Consider the following 11,972-nt stretch of genomic DNA (forward strand, 5'->3'; position numbering starts at 1 on the left):
AGCCAGTTTAAAGTGCACTTAGGGAGTTTGTGGAAAGAAAAAAAAAAGATTCTAAGTAGAGACTAAAACTAAATTCTTTTTGCGGGGGAGAATGTTGAAAATAAGTCAGTTTATTTGATATGACTGATATTTTGTAGTTTCTTTCATGATGACTATGTGGTCTGTGTTCAGTAATTTTTTATTGGATAATTATTTGAGACAAATAGGTGTAATTTGTGTAAACAAAATGCACTTATTTTAATTAGAGATATTACTAATTTTGGATCTATTACCATGGACCACTTCACTTCTTGAAACAAACTGGGAGCTCTCTAGCTCTATTTCTCAGGAGGGAATCTCTGATAGATTAGAACAGAATGTCACTGTTGCTTGCTATTTCCAGAAACTGAGTGATCTACCACAATAAAGTGTAACTGGGGAAATAAAATTTCCCCAGCTAATGGTTTTTGTTTGTTTTTGTTGCTGTTGTTCTCTAATACAAGGCATGGAGTGGCTGTGGATGACCTAGTGAGAAGATGATTGTTCTGTGCCTTAGTGAGAAAGGTGTTCTGGTCTACGAATTCTGCACCTGTACCCATTGAAAACCGTACATCTTTAAGAATAGTATAAACATGAGTCACTCCCTTCCCCCACCTTCTGGGCAATGTTCTTTGGGGTTGTCCTTTTGCCCCCTGGAGGTGAGCCATCATTAGCTCTAGGCTGGCCGTACCGGAACAGCCTGAGGAGGCACTTTTTCCATATTCCCAACAATCACTGCTGTACTTCTGGTTTAAGCTTCTTGGGGTCAGTTTGCTGCCATTGGACCGAGTGAGATTCCTCAGTTAAAGAAACTGCAGAGAAAATGATCTGTCACACAATGTCTGTCAGGACCGTTACCAGTATTTGATAATGGAACCTAATTACTTCAGGTGAGTCTTGTAGGGTCCACTGGCCAACAGGGGTCTGCTCAGCAGTGTCATCTTAACCCATGGATATTGTAGTGAAATGTCCTTGGGGCAATAGCAGGAGGAGCTCTAAACCTTTGCCTGAGCCTTTGCTATGCTAGTTTGAATGGACCACAGCGTTCGTGTCTCCGGCTGCAGGCAGGTAGCAGTATCTGCATTGTTTCAAGAGATGGTTAATGTGTGGGGCTGGCGGAGCTGCGTGTTTGCTACAGGGAGAATCACTTTAGTGTAGCATAGAGCGCTGTAGATGAATGCTGTAGTCAATGAGAGTCTGGATACCGCAGAGATCCGTTCTGATGACAGCAGCACTTATGGCCTTGTTTGGTGTCACTGTTGTATAATGTTGGACACTGCGGCTTATCTGGCTTTGATTTAGAATGCAAGGACCACGGGAAATGTTACTGAAAATTTTGTGTTTTGGTGGAATTTGTTTTACTTGCTGTCTCTCTTACTCGATTTGTTGCCATTGCTAGCTGGAATTTGATGATTTGATGCCAGTAACACTTATTTAACCATTCCAATGCTGCTGTTATGTTTGCTGGGTTTCTGCAGTTTTTACTACCACGTACGCTGCCCTCGGGAACAGGTAAACTATTCTCACATGTTAATCTTACGGATCAATATAAAAAAATGGAATTGATGATTTAATTATCCAGAGGGTAAGATACTAAAATGCAGAACTGAGAATCTATCAGTAGAACAAAAGGAATATTTTGCTTTGTAAATGGAAATTACCTAAATATATTATTTTAGAATACAGTAATTATGTAGTTCCATTATATGAAGCTTATTCTAATGTTTTAAATGTATATCTGAAGTGCATATTAAATTGCATACATTTTAGTATTCTAGTAACTCTCAGCTTGGTCTGTTTAACTATATAGTTAATTTAGAAAGTATGTATTTTGCTCTGATTGATCAGAGAGTCTTTTGTCTGTTTACTGCAATTCCCTGAAACTAGAATGCTTCCCAGTTTAATCTGAAAAACAGAAAGATGCAGGTTTACATAGATTGTTCTTTCCCACTGTTTAGATAAAGGCTGCTGAGGCCTGGTTTTTCCCAAGTCCACGGTCCTGATTACAGAGCATGTCTGCGGAAATGCCCATGCTTGTGTGTAAGGTGAAACCCAGGACTAAGTGGGGGTTGAGTGAGGCCAGACCGAGAGGAAAGAGGCATAGTCTTGGGGCTCAGAGACTTGGGTGTGTTGACCTTGAGTGAAAGAAGAACTGACCTCTTTTGGCCCTTGCTTCCTTTTTTTCACTCTGCCAGTTTGGAAGACCCTCCTGTTCTTCTTGGTGGTAGGCATGGCATGGCTTTTTTAAGGGGCTGCAGATCAGCTGATGACAGAGTCATTATGAACGTGCAGAGCAGTACAGTTTCCTTAGTCAGAGAGGGGACAGAGCCGCCTGCCGTCCTCATTTGTAGTGTCTTAGAAGCTGAGGGCTTTTAGGAAGGAGATCATGGCCTTTTAAACATTACACTAGTAAATCTCTTGACCCTGTTGTAACTCTTTTGCCACCCAGGCGTTGAACATTTGCTGTGTCCTGGCTGCACTCCTCTGGAGGGAAAGGTGCCTTCTGGGCTAGGCTGCAGCCCCCAAGGGCCTGGGTGCGGAGGCATGGGGCCTTCTGAGCGCCTGCCAGGCCCAGGAGCTCACTGGCTGTTCCCTCGCCCCCTCTCACGGTTGGCATGCGCTGCTGAGGCACCTGAGCTAAAGAGAGCTCCTGCCTTCTCTTCTCAGCATATCCCTTCCAAGAGGTCCACTGCATCCTAAGGACAAGCTCAGGATCCAGGGGGTCTGAGGCCGTTGGGAATGCACCACCTCCTTCCTAGTCACAAACAAGAATGGGATTGTTTCCTGTCAAAGCCTAGTTAGCATCAGAAGTCTAGACTGATTAACGTGCTCTTCACTGAGAACACAGGATCTGTTGTATCATCGCTGCCCTGTGGTGGCCATCAGCAGTCTTATGTTCATGGTCATACTCACAGGGTCTTCTTAACAGTAGAGATCCACAGTTACAGGAGCAAGATGGAGGTGGTTTTGGTCATGCATTCCACACTTATGCCGTTGAGAGATGAAAGAAAGACAGTGGGACTGACTTTCTCTGGAGCTCTGAGGAGCCAGTCCAATTTATAACCCCTGCACATAAATTTACAGTCAGAAACTTCACGAATAGAGTGATTCTCTGTGATTGCACGGTTTTCTTCCCCTCTATAGAACGCTTAACCCATGAAGCTTGTTTTTCACTACCAAGTAGATCCAGATTGGAATAATGTTTTTATCCTCTTCAAATTTTTTACTTTTCTTTCAGATTACGATTTGTAACAACTTACCTTAGAGTATGGAATGTTTCATTTTTTCTGTGTTGCCCTTTTTAGCATTCATCTTTGAAATTGTTGAAAGCATTCCTCAGGGAAGACCTATCAGCACATCTGTATGTAGTATTGCTTTCCTCACTGTGTATTAAAGCATTTTTATAAATATGGCTTCTTAGAGTCTTGACAGCTCCTGAACGTGTCTTCTGAGGTGAATTCCCTCCCTCTCAGTATATATTCACAAGGCTCATTTTCTCCAAGTATGGTTTCTTGTTTCCTAAGTGCTTGGCTTAAATAGGGATCTTGATGAAAGCATAATTCTGAGCTGAGAATCTGCAAGAGAGGATAATTCTGGAAGTAAAGGGAAAACACTAAGCCAACATAGTGATTTCTCAGTATAAATCATTCATTCATCCAGGTTAACGGTATGTTCTTAATCTAGAGAGAGGTCATGAGTTCTCAGAAGTAAAGGGAGCAGTAGACTTCTGGCAGAAAAATACTTATGTACAACACAATTTTAAGGAATGCACGGACCCCCTTAATCTAATTATGGACCATGTAAAAGAGCTCACACAACTCCAGTTGTTTTACTTACCCAAAAGGTCACAATAATAAAATACTTTGTTTCCTGGTGGAAAAGTCCTGCCTACGAGAGGGTAAGTCATGTCTGATCTGTACTTCGTGACTAAGCTCAAGCCCAGCTTCCATTTGCTTTTGCTTTAAAAATACTTTTAACATTTCACATTTTCATGGGTTATGTCATGCCATAGCGTAGTAAAAAAAAAAAATCTACCTGAAGCTAAAATCTCTAAAAGATAAATAAATGGTTGTTAGATACATTGCCATAGGCAAAGGGATTACGAACAGTTGAATTTCAACAGTCACATAAAAATGCTTTTTGAGCAGATAGGAGATTTTACTTTATATGAACCAACATTGCTTCAGAAGTACCTGAAGACTAACTAGGGCAAGTTCTCTACTCAGTATGGCTTGGAAGGGACTAGATATCTTCTGAAAGTAGGCTTCTTTGACAATATGCTTGATGTCCAACTCTAGAAGCTAGTCTTGTTTTAGAGCAGGTATTTAGTAATAGATGTCTCTCTGAGAAATTTGTTGTGTGCTATGAGATTTTACTATAATCTGGGCTATTCAGTGAGGACACAAGAGTGACAGAAACATTGAGAGGACCCTCTTAAGCCCTCCTGAGTACTTCTTTAATGCGACAGGGCCTTTAGAGTGTTGTTAAGAAGAATATGGCTGGGGAGCTACTCCTGAAACTGTGTCTTTGGAGTTTCCTCTACAGAGCCTTGGAGACTGTTATCTTTACTGTCCACATTTTGCCCTACCTGAGTTATTAACAGAACCACATTGCAATGGGCACTTTTTTCAGGCTTGTGAACTAAGTGTACATCTGGATGTTGGGCAGTTATAATTATATCAAAGATTGTGGTCGGCCAGAAGAACTGGTCTGGTGTGTGTGTGTGTGTGTGTGTGTGTGTGTGTGTGTGTGTGTGTGTGTTCCATCAAAAATGTTAGTACATCCCTTTGGAAAGCAAACAGAACTCTACCTTTTGGCAGTATTTGAACTATAAAGGCTAGCAAGATATTCTTTGTCAGTGTTTTTACTCTTTCAAGAGTAAGTAATGTAGAACGTTCAGGTGAGGCAATATTGGCTTTCTCACTTTGAAATTTAGTATTTAGGCATAAGATTGCTCTTAAGCATGACCCAAATCCAAATTCCTTACAAATATATTTCAAATATGAAAACCAAACATTTTAGACCTAAAAGTAAATAAAGCCACTAAATTCTTGAGGGTTAAAGGGAAAATGAGGGGCCAGGGATGTAGCTCAGCGGCACAAGCGCTTGCCTGGCAAGCACAAGGTCCTGAGTTCAATTCCTGGTAGCAAAAAAAAAAAAAGTGAAAATGAGGTTGAATTTAAAAGGTGCTATTGGGTGACCCTTTTATTTGAAAGTGGAAATCATTCATACAGGTACAGGTACAGATACGGATACAGTTGTATACATATATAAATACAGATCTCTGAAGGTAAACTATAATTTTCTTAATATTTGAAGAGTTATAATACTATCATAATTTGCTATTTCTTGTGGGTTCCCTATTTCTCAAGACCAACCTTCCTATGACAAGTAAGATATTTTAGCTAAAGCTTAGATTGGTTTATATGGTAATCAGGTGCAGTATAATGATAACATATTGTTAAGATTGGTGTAATCTATAATATATACATATCTGAAATAAATCTTTAATAAACAGCTGTTTATGTTTTTGAGCTTTGTTGCACTGAAGATTGATTTTAATTCTGGCCTTGTAAAAGCTTAACTGCAAAGCCCCTCATTCTGTATAGCTGAATTTTCTGATATACAGTCTGCCGAGTAGCTAGTAGTTACTGATATTAGTTGACATTATTTTAATTAAACTTTCTCATCTGGATTCTACATTTTTCTGCTCTTTCATATCAGGAAGGCTGCAGTGGAGATTTTATCCCTATTTTCATAAAATGTTGCACGTCATCATTTATATTTGCCTAATTGATATTATTCTGACAACGATGTGTTGTGCTTACATGCAGTTGTGTGCATATATAGTTGTTCATCTCAGTGTTAAAGGCAGGTAGACCAGTAACCGATTAGTTTGATTTGTTTCTTGTATTTTGTTACTTAGTTTCCCTGACCCCTTTCTTGTGAATTCTCATTGTTGATGGTGCTCTTGTCTGCACCAGTCCTTTTGGTCTTGTACAGGTGCATTTTCAAGAGCTGTCTTGGGTTGAATACTAGAGAAACTCATTTATTATTTTAAGCGTGAAATTAAGAGTGAGAGTGCAGTGGGTTTTTTTGTGGAAACAAAGTCCAAGAGCGTATATTTTGTTATACATTTGCCAGGTGAAAGGTTTTTTTTTAAACTTCTATTCCATCCCTTGGCAATATTCCTAAACAGGTTAAGATAACTTGTCATTTACTGAATTCTGCTATTTAATCTATATGCTAGTACCCTGTGCATCAACTCCATTTTAATTATTTTCCATTGCATTAAAGATACTTTGACTTTGATAGATGAAAGAAAATATACATTTTAATGAAGACGGAATTCCAGTAAATGTACTAAAGTGTATTTGTATATATTTATTCAATCTCATTTTAATTCTTACTTAAAAACCTGCCTTTCCAAGTGTGGTGGTGCAGGCCTGTAATCCCAACACGCAGGAGGCTGAAGCAGGAGGCTCGTTGGGAGTTCAAGGCCAGCCTGGGCTACAGAGTGAGCTCAAGGCCAACCTGAACTGCATAACGAGACCCTGTCTCAAAAAGAACAAACAGAAAAACCTGCCTTAATACCAAGAGTGATTTGAGGTATTGTATTTTATAAAATACAAAGAGGTGGCCCACTGAAATAAATGCCTAGAAAAGATTGGTGAAGAAAAGCAAGAACAGAAGATTAGACTGTGGATTTAATCATGAACATTTCAATTGCTGTGCTTTGTGAAAAGTGACATTGGTTCCAAAATGTCACTTTTGGAAGTGCTATGTACAGGATCCATAGCAATTCCAGTGTTCAGGTGTGTACCGGCTCTTTCTGGGATTCAGCAGAGAATAATGTCTTCACTGCCATTTCATAAGGAGGGTGTTAGCAGCAGCAGCTTGATCCACGCAGTATGAACAGCATCACTGCCATGATCCATAGACTAAAACAGTTTGATGTAGCGCTGGTGAGGGACAGTGCAATGAGAAGAAATGTGAGGGCTGCCAGGGTAAAGGGCTGCCTGGGGTTAGTGTAGTTCAGATACATGGTTGTCTGCTGGAGTGGGTATTTTAGACAGTCTAGGTTGGCTTACTGCGTACTCCTCACAAAGATCTCTTGACATATTACAGAGCATTTCAGAAATATAAAAGGACTGTGAGGAAGGACGTAATCGCTGATGTGTGCTTGGTGGTAGTTCACGGAGGTTGTTCACAGGTTAAAGAGCCAGGTGCGTCAGGAATAAGATTACCTGGACTTCCTGTGACCAAGGCCATCCTCTGCACCTCAGGGCCATCCCCAGGACAAAGCCAGCCTGCCACTGTTGGGTACTTTAAGTCTAGTTCACTGAGGCACCCTGATTTTTTTAAAGTAACAGTTTTTGTTCTGAAAGTTTAATCTAAGATGAAGGGAACTCGAAATTATTGTTTGAAATGGTTGTTTTTTTTTGTTTGTTTGTTTAGACCTGTTCATCCAAACCTTAAATATTTCTGAACTCTTAGAGATAATAACATATTTGAGTCTGGAGGTTAGTTTTTGACCAACCTTAACACGAGTGGCTTCATAATAAATGTGTATGTACTGTACTATCTGTACGCATTTGTGAACATTACTTCTTTATGTCTTTTTGCTTTTGTGCTTTGACTTAAACACTTACTTAAAGAATTGACTTCTGTCATACAGAGTTGGAGTGTAGTGGAAAGGACGTCATTTATAAAGCTTGACTATTTTTGTACCTCTGCAGAGGTTTAGACCCTTGACCAGACAGTGTTTTGGAACCTAGCTTCTTAGAGCTGTAATTTTAAAGGTTTGTAATTATGGACACATCCCGGTTTTCTCAAGAACAATAATGATGCATCAAATAAAATGTTCTCCAAATCTCTATGCCTAGAAATTTCCCACTGCCAGTCAAGGAATTTCCAACTTGAATAAAGAGTCTTATTATATATCTAGAAATTATTTTTTTGCATAGCTCAAATTTTAAAAAAAAAGGAAAACTAAGAACTAAAAATAAAATGTGACAAAACAAAAAAAGAAAGCAAAAAATACTTACAGTAAGATGCTTTGAGGATGCTCTGGTTTCAAAATATTTATTTGTATTACCAAAAATGTTTGCTAGAATGTAAACCTATTTTCTACTTTTAATATGTTAAGAATATGTTTTAAAATTACCAGTTTCAATGTCTCATATGTATTTTCTGTTTTGTCCTATATACCTTAAAATTCATCTTCATTGTCATTTAGCTATTTTTCTTGCTATTTATGCCACTAAAGCTATGACAATGAACAAATCAACATTATTTTCATTTTCATATCCTTGAGATGCTGAAGCAGATAGAAATTGATTTGACATTTACAAATCATTGCAAATGAATGCTGTTTTGGTAGAGTTGGCTGGGTCTGGATAAAGACTAGCATTTTCCTTTATCAGAGATATTTCATCTAGAATGCGTTCTTATGATGTCTCTATTGTAAACCTACCCGACACTACAGTTTCTTAAACCTGTGGTTAACATCCAGTCCCCAAACAATGAAAGCAAATAAACCCCAATTTTTTCCACAGGGTTTCCTGGCTGGTTATTCCGAGGCTTTGCACGTGACAGCCTGTCCTCCACGTGAATGGAATACTCAGTGTCAATGTGGAACCCTGGTCAGTTGGAAAATTGCAGTAAAATATTTCCCTCGGGTGTACAACACTTCCCAAATTCTTGTTTCTGAATCAGAATTCTTATTTATGGCTGGGGATGTAGCTCAGCGGCATAGCGCCTGCCCAGCAAGCATGAGGTCGTGAGTTTGATTCCCGGTCCCCTCCCCCCCCAAAAAAAGACAGGATTCTTATTTGTGAAGATTCATTGTGTTGAAAAAAGAGAATTTCCCTAATATTGTCAGTTTTGTGATTTGTTATCCAAGGCACCTTCATATTTGTACGTAGATTCTAGGGGAGAAATGTCTTAGTAGGCCTAAGGCTGTCATTACATGTGAAATTTATTCCTGTCCAAACTAGTATATGTGGAAAACTTTTCATCATGTAATCCACGACCTTAGATACTTTTCTTGTGTACATTTTTATTGTCATTTAATTCAAATAATATAGTATGTTCTAGATTTCCTGGAGACCATGAACATCCTTATTTTATCACTCTAAGGCGTAGAGTTGTTTGTGTGTGTGCATGCGTGCATGTGTGTGTGCATTTTCTTGGTGTTCAGAGCTTTCAGAAATTTTTATTTATAAACTTCTTCTGAGACCCAGGGAATCAGAGCGACACAAAAGTAAAGGGTAAGGAAGCCAGTGAGCTTCTTGATGCCTGGGAATATTTCCAGACCCTAAGCCTTCATGTAGTTTCACATCTGTGTGAATGTATAGCACTTTTTAAACCAGGGAAAATTGACCTTATACCTAATCTTTACTATCACAAACACATTTTAAATTCCTCAATGTCTAGTAGTTTATTTAAAGTAATTCCAAAAATGTTTTCTGCGTTTGACAAAAGCCTCATCATCCAGGGTAATCGATTACATATTTAAATTTACAATGGATGTCTGTTTGACACTCAATCCTAAATCATAGGATTTAGGTAATTTAGATAATTTTGTTAGTAATTTAAAAGAGTGAATCTCAAGAAGTGATTAAGCTGTGACTTACTAGAACATAAATACCAAACATATCAAGCGGCTAATATCTGTACTAAGTGCTTTTTAAGATGTAATGCAAACTGGTGAAACATTTTCAGGATATCTTGAATTATCAATACAATAATTAATACTATTTATAAACTGAAAGTCTTCAACATTTTTCCTAAGGTATTTCAAAGCATATTTTGGAAATATTTCTGACATTACATATATTTTAGGAATGATAGTTATGGAATTGTAAGTCCAGTCTCTTAACACCATGATTTCATATTGTTTATCTCAATTATATAATTAGTTATAAATAAAACTTTATTTCCAAAGTCCTTAAAGTTTACAAAGCTAATGTATCTCGTTTAATTCCCATGAAACTTTTGTGAGGGAAGGGGCATTATTCTCATTTTATAGAAGAGTACATGGTTTATGAAGATAAGGAAAGATTACCAAACTCATGCGCTTGATATGCAGAGTTTAAAGTCCATAACTATAAATACAATGTGTTTTTACTACATAATAATTACTTTTCTAGTTTTTATAAGAAATAAGTTATGAATATCATAAGTTATAGCTTTGTTAATAGAGAAATTAAGATATACTGAGACTAACGTTTCAGAAATGTGAACTTTAGGGTGAAAAAATATATTTGTAATTTTACATGCTATATATTTTTATTCTCTAATGAATATATTTTTATTCTCTAATGAAAGTTTAAATTTCTGTGGTGCCTTATAGGGTATGAAGTACTTTCATGTCCATATTATTCTACCCTTGAAAGAGCAATTGGATGCTATAATACTATCTCTAGAGTTGGGGGATTATCCAAATGACTGGTCTCAGAGTTCATCCAGAAATTTTATTCTGAGTCCCATATAGGCTCTTCAGAGAGTTGTATGGTAGTGGTGTTGAATTCTAAAAAATTAACCTCTGAATTCATCAGACATTGCATATAACCAGAAAAGCACCACCTCTACAAAAGATGTTAGCAAACTGTCCCTTTTGGTAACAGCTACTGATGCGTCTTTCCTTTGATGTAAAACAAAGATCACGCCACAGTCTTTGAAGCAAACGCTTGGGCACTTTTTAGAGGTTGTTCAGCTCTGGAGAGTCTGTTGAACATAAACAATTTCTGAACTGAAACATTTTTTTCCTAATTCATTAACATGACACGTAGTAGTTAATGCATTTATTTGAATCAACTTGATAAATGATAATTCACTTTCTTGAATCATCAAAGTTATATATCAAAGCGAAAGAATGGCGGTGTTGGATCTGTGATAGAATATTACGAACAAAGGAGAATTTTAAAAATGAAATTTCTTTTTAAAACCACTTTATTGGGGTATCATTTATGTACGGAGATCTCAGTACGTACTTTTGTATACAACCTAACGAGTGTGGGGATAAGAGCACGTCCACGAGACCATTGTCACGGCTCATGCCACAAACATGTGTATCACTTCCTGTCCTCTTACTGTTTCCTTTTTTGTGATAAGAACACTTAAATATCCTCTTAGCAAATTTAAATACTTGTTAATTCTAGATATTGTGTTGTACAGTAGATTCTAGGATTGGTCCAACTTTTGTACGTGAAACTTTATACCTTTGCATAACAGTGCCCCATTTCCCTCTGCTGCCATCCCTGGAAATCATCACTTTCCGATCTGCTCCACTCCGTGTGACTGTTAGATTCTTCCTATCAGAAGGATGACATAACCCCTTTCCTGTGTTCTGGCTTGTTTTCCTTAGCATAGTAGTCTCTGGGTTCATCCGTGTTGTCGCAGTTGCAGGATTTTCTTCTCTTTCGTCGTGTGTAATGTTCACCCTTTAACGTGCATGCTGCATTTCCGTTGCCTGTTCACTTGTGAGTACCTCGTACATTGCCTTCATACCTGGGCTGTAGTGACTAGCACTGCAGTGAACGTGGGAGTGCGGATACTTCTTGAGATCGATTTCGGTTGCTTTGGACACGCACCCCAGAGTGGTACTGAGAAATGGCATAGTAGCTCTGTTTTTCACATTTAGGAACTTCCTACAATGACTTTATGAATTCACATTCCCATCAACACTATTCAAAGGTTCTCATGTTCACCAGCACGCATCTGGGTTTTTGTTCTTCTGAAAGCTATTTTCACAAGTGAGAGGTAATATCTTAGCTTGAATTTGCTGTGCAAGTCCCTGATAATTAGTGGTCTTGAGCACCATTCGTGGGGAAGGTAGCTGTCACACAGAGTGAAATTTCTAACATGCACTTGAAGAACAACCCCCTTCGTGAATCCCTACTGCCTGGAGATAATGCAGTTTTTCCAAGTAGTGGTATCTTTTGGGCTTT

At 38.2% G+C, this 11,972-nt stretch overlaps 1 protein-coding gene across 18 annotated transcripts in view; it reads left to right on the forward strand.

The window, feature by feature from the left end:
• Positions 1–11,972, forward strand: part of Rims1 (regulating synaptic membrane exocytosis 1) — a 197,456-nt gene that overhangs the window by 27,139 nt on the left and 158,345 nt on the right. The window contains exon 1 of one of the 18 annotated variants that reach the window (XM_013504442.1): positions 1,512–1,530. The exons of the other annotated variants lie outside the window; for them this stretch is intronic. The gene's annotated coding sequence lies outside the window, so the exon portion shown is untranslated. Of the gene's footprint in view, positions 1–1,511; positions 1,531–11,972 lie in introns of those variants that run through there. 18 annotated transcript variants of the gene reach the window in all.

This window comes from Chinchilla lanigera, unplaced genomic scaffold, assembly GCF_000276665.1.
Source record: "Chinchilla lanigera isolate Chin_1 unplaced genomic scaffold, ChiLan1.0 scaffold00087, whole genome shotgun sequence".
Classification (NCBI taxonomy): domain Eukaryota; kingdom Metazoa; phylum Chordata; class Mammalia; order Rodentia; family Chinchillidae; genus Chinchilla; species Chinchilla lanigera.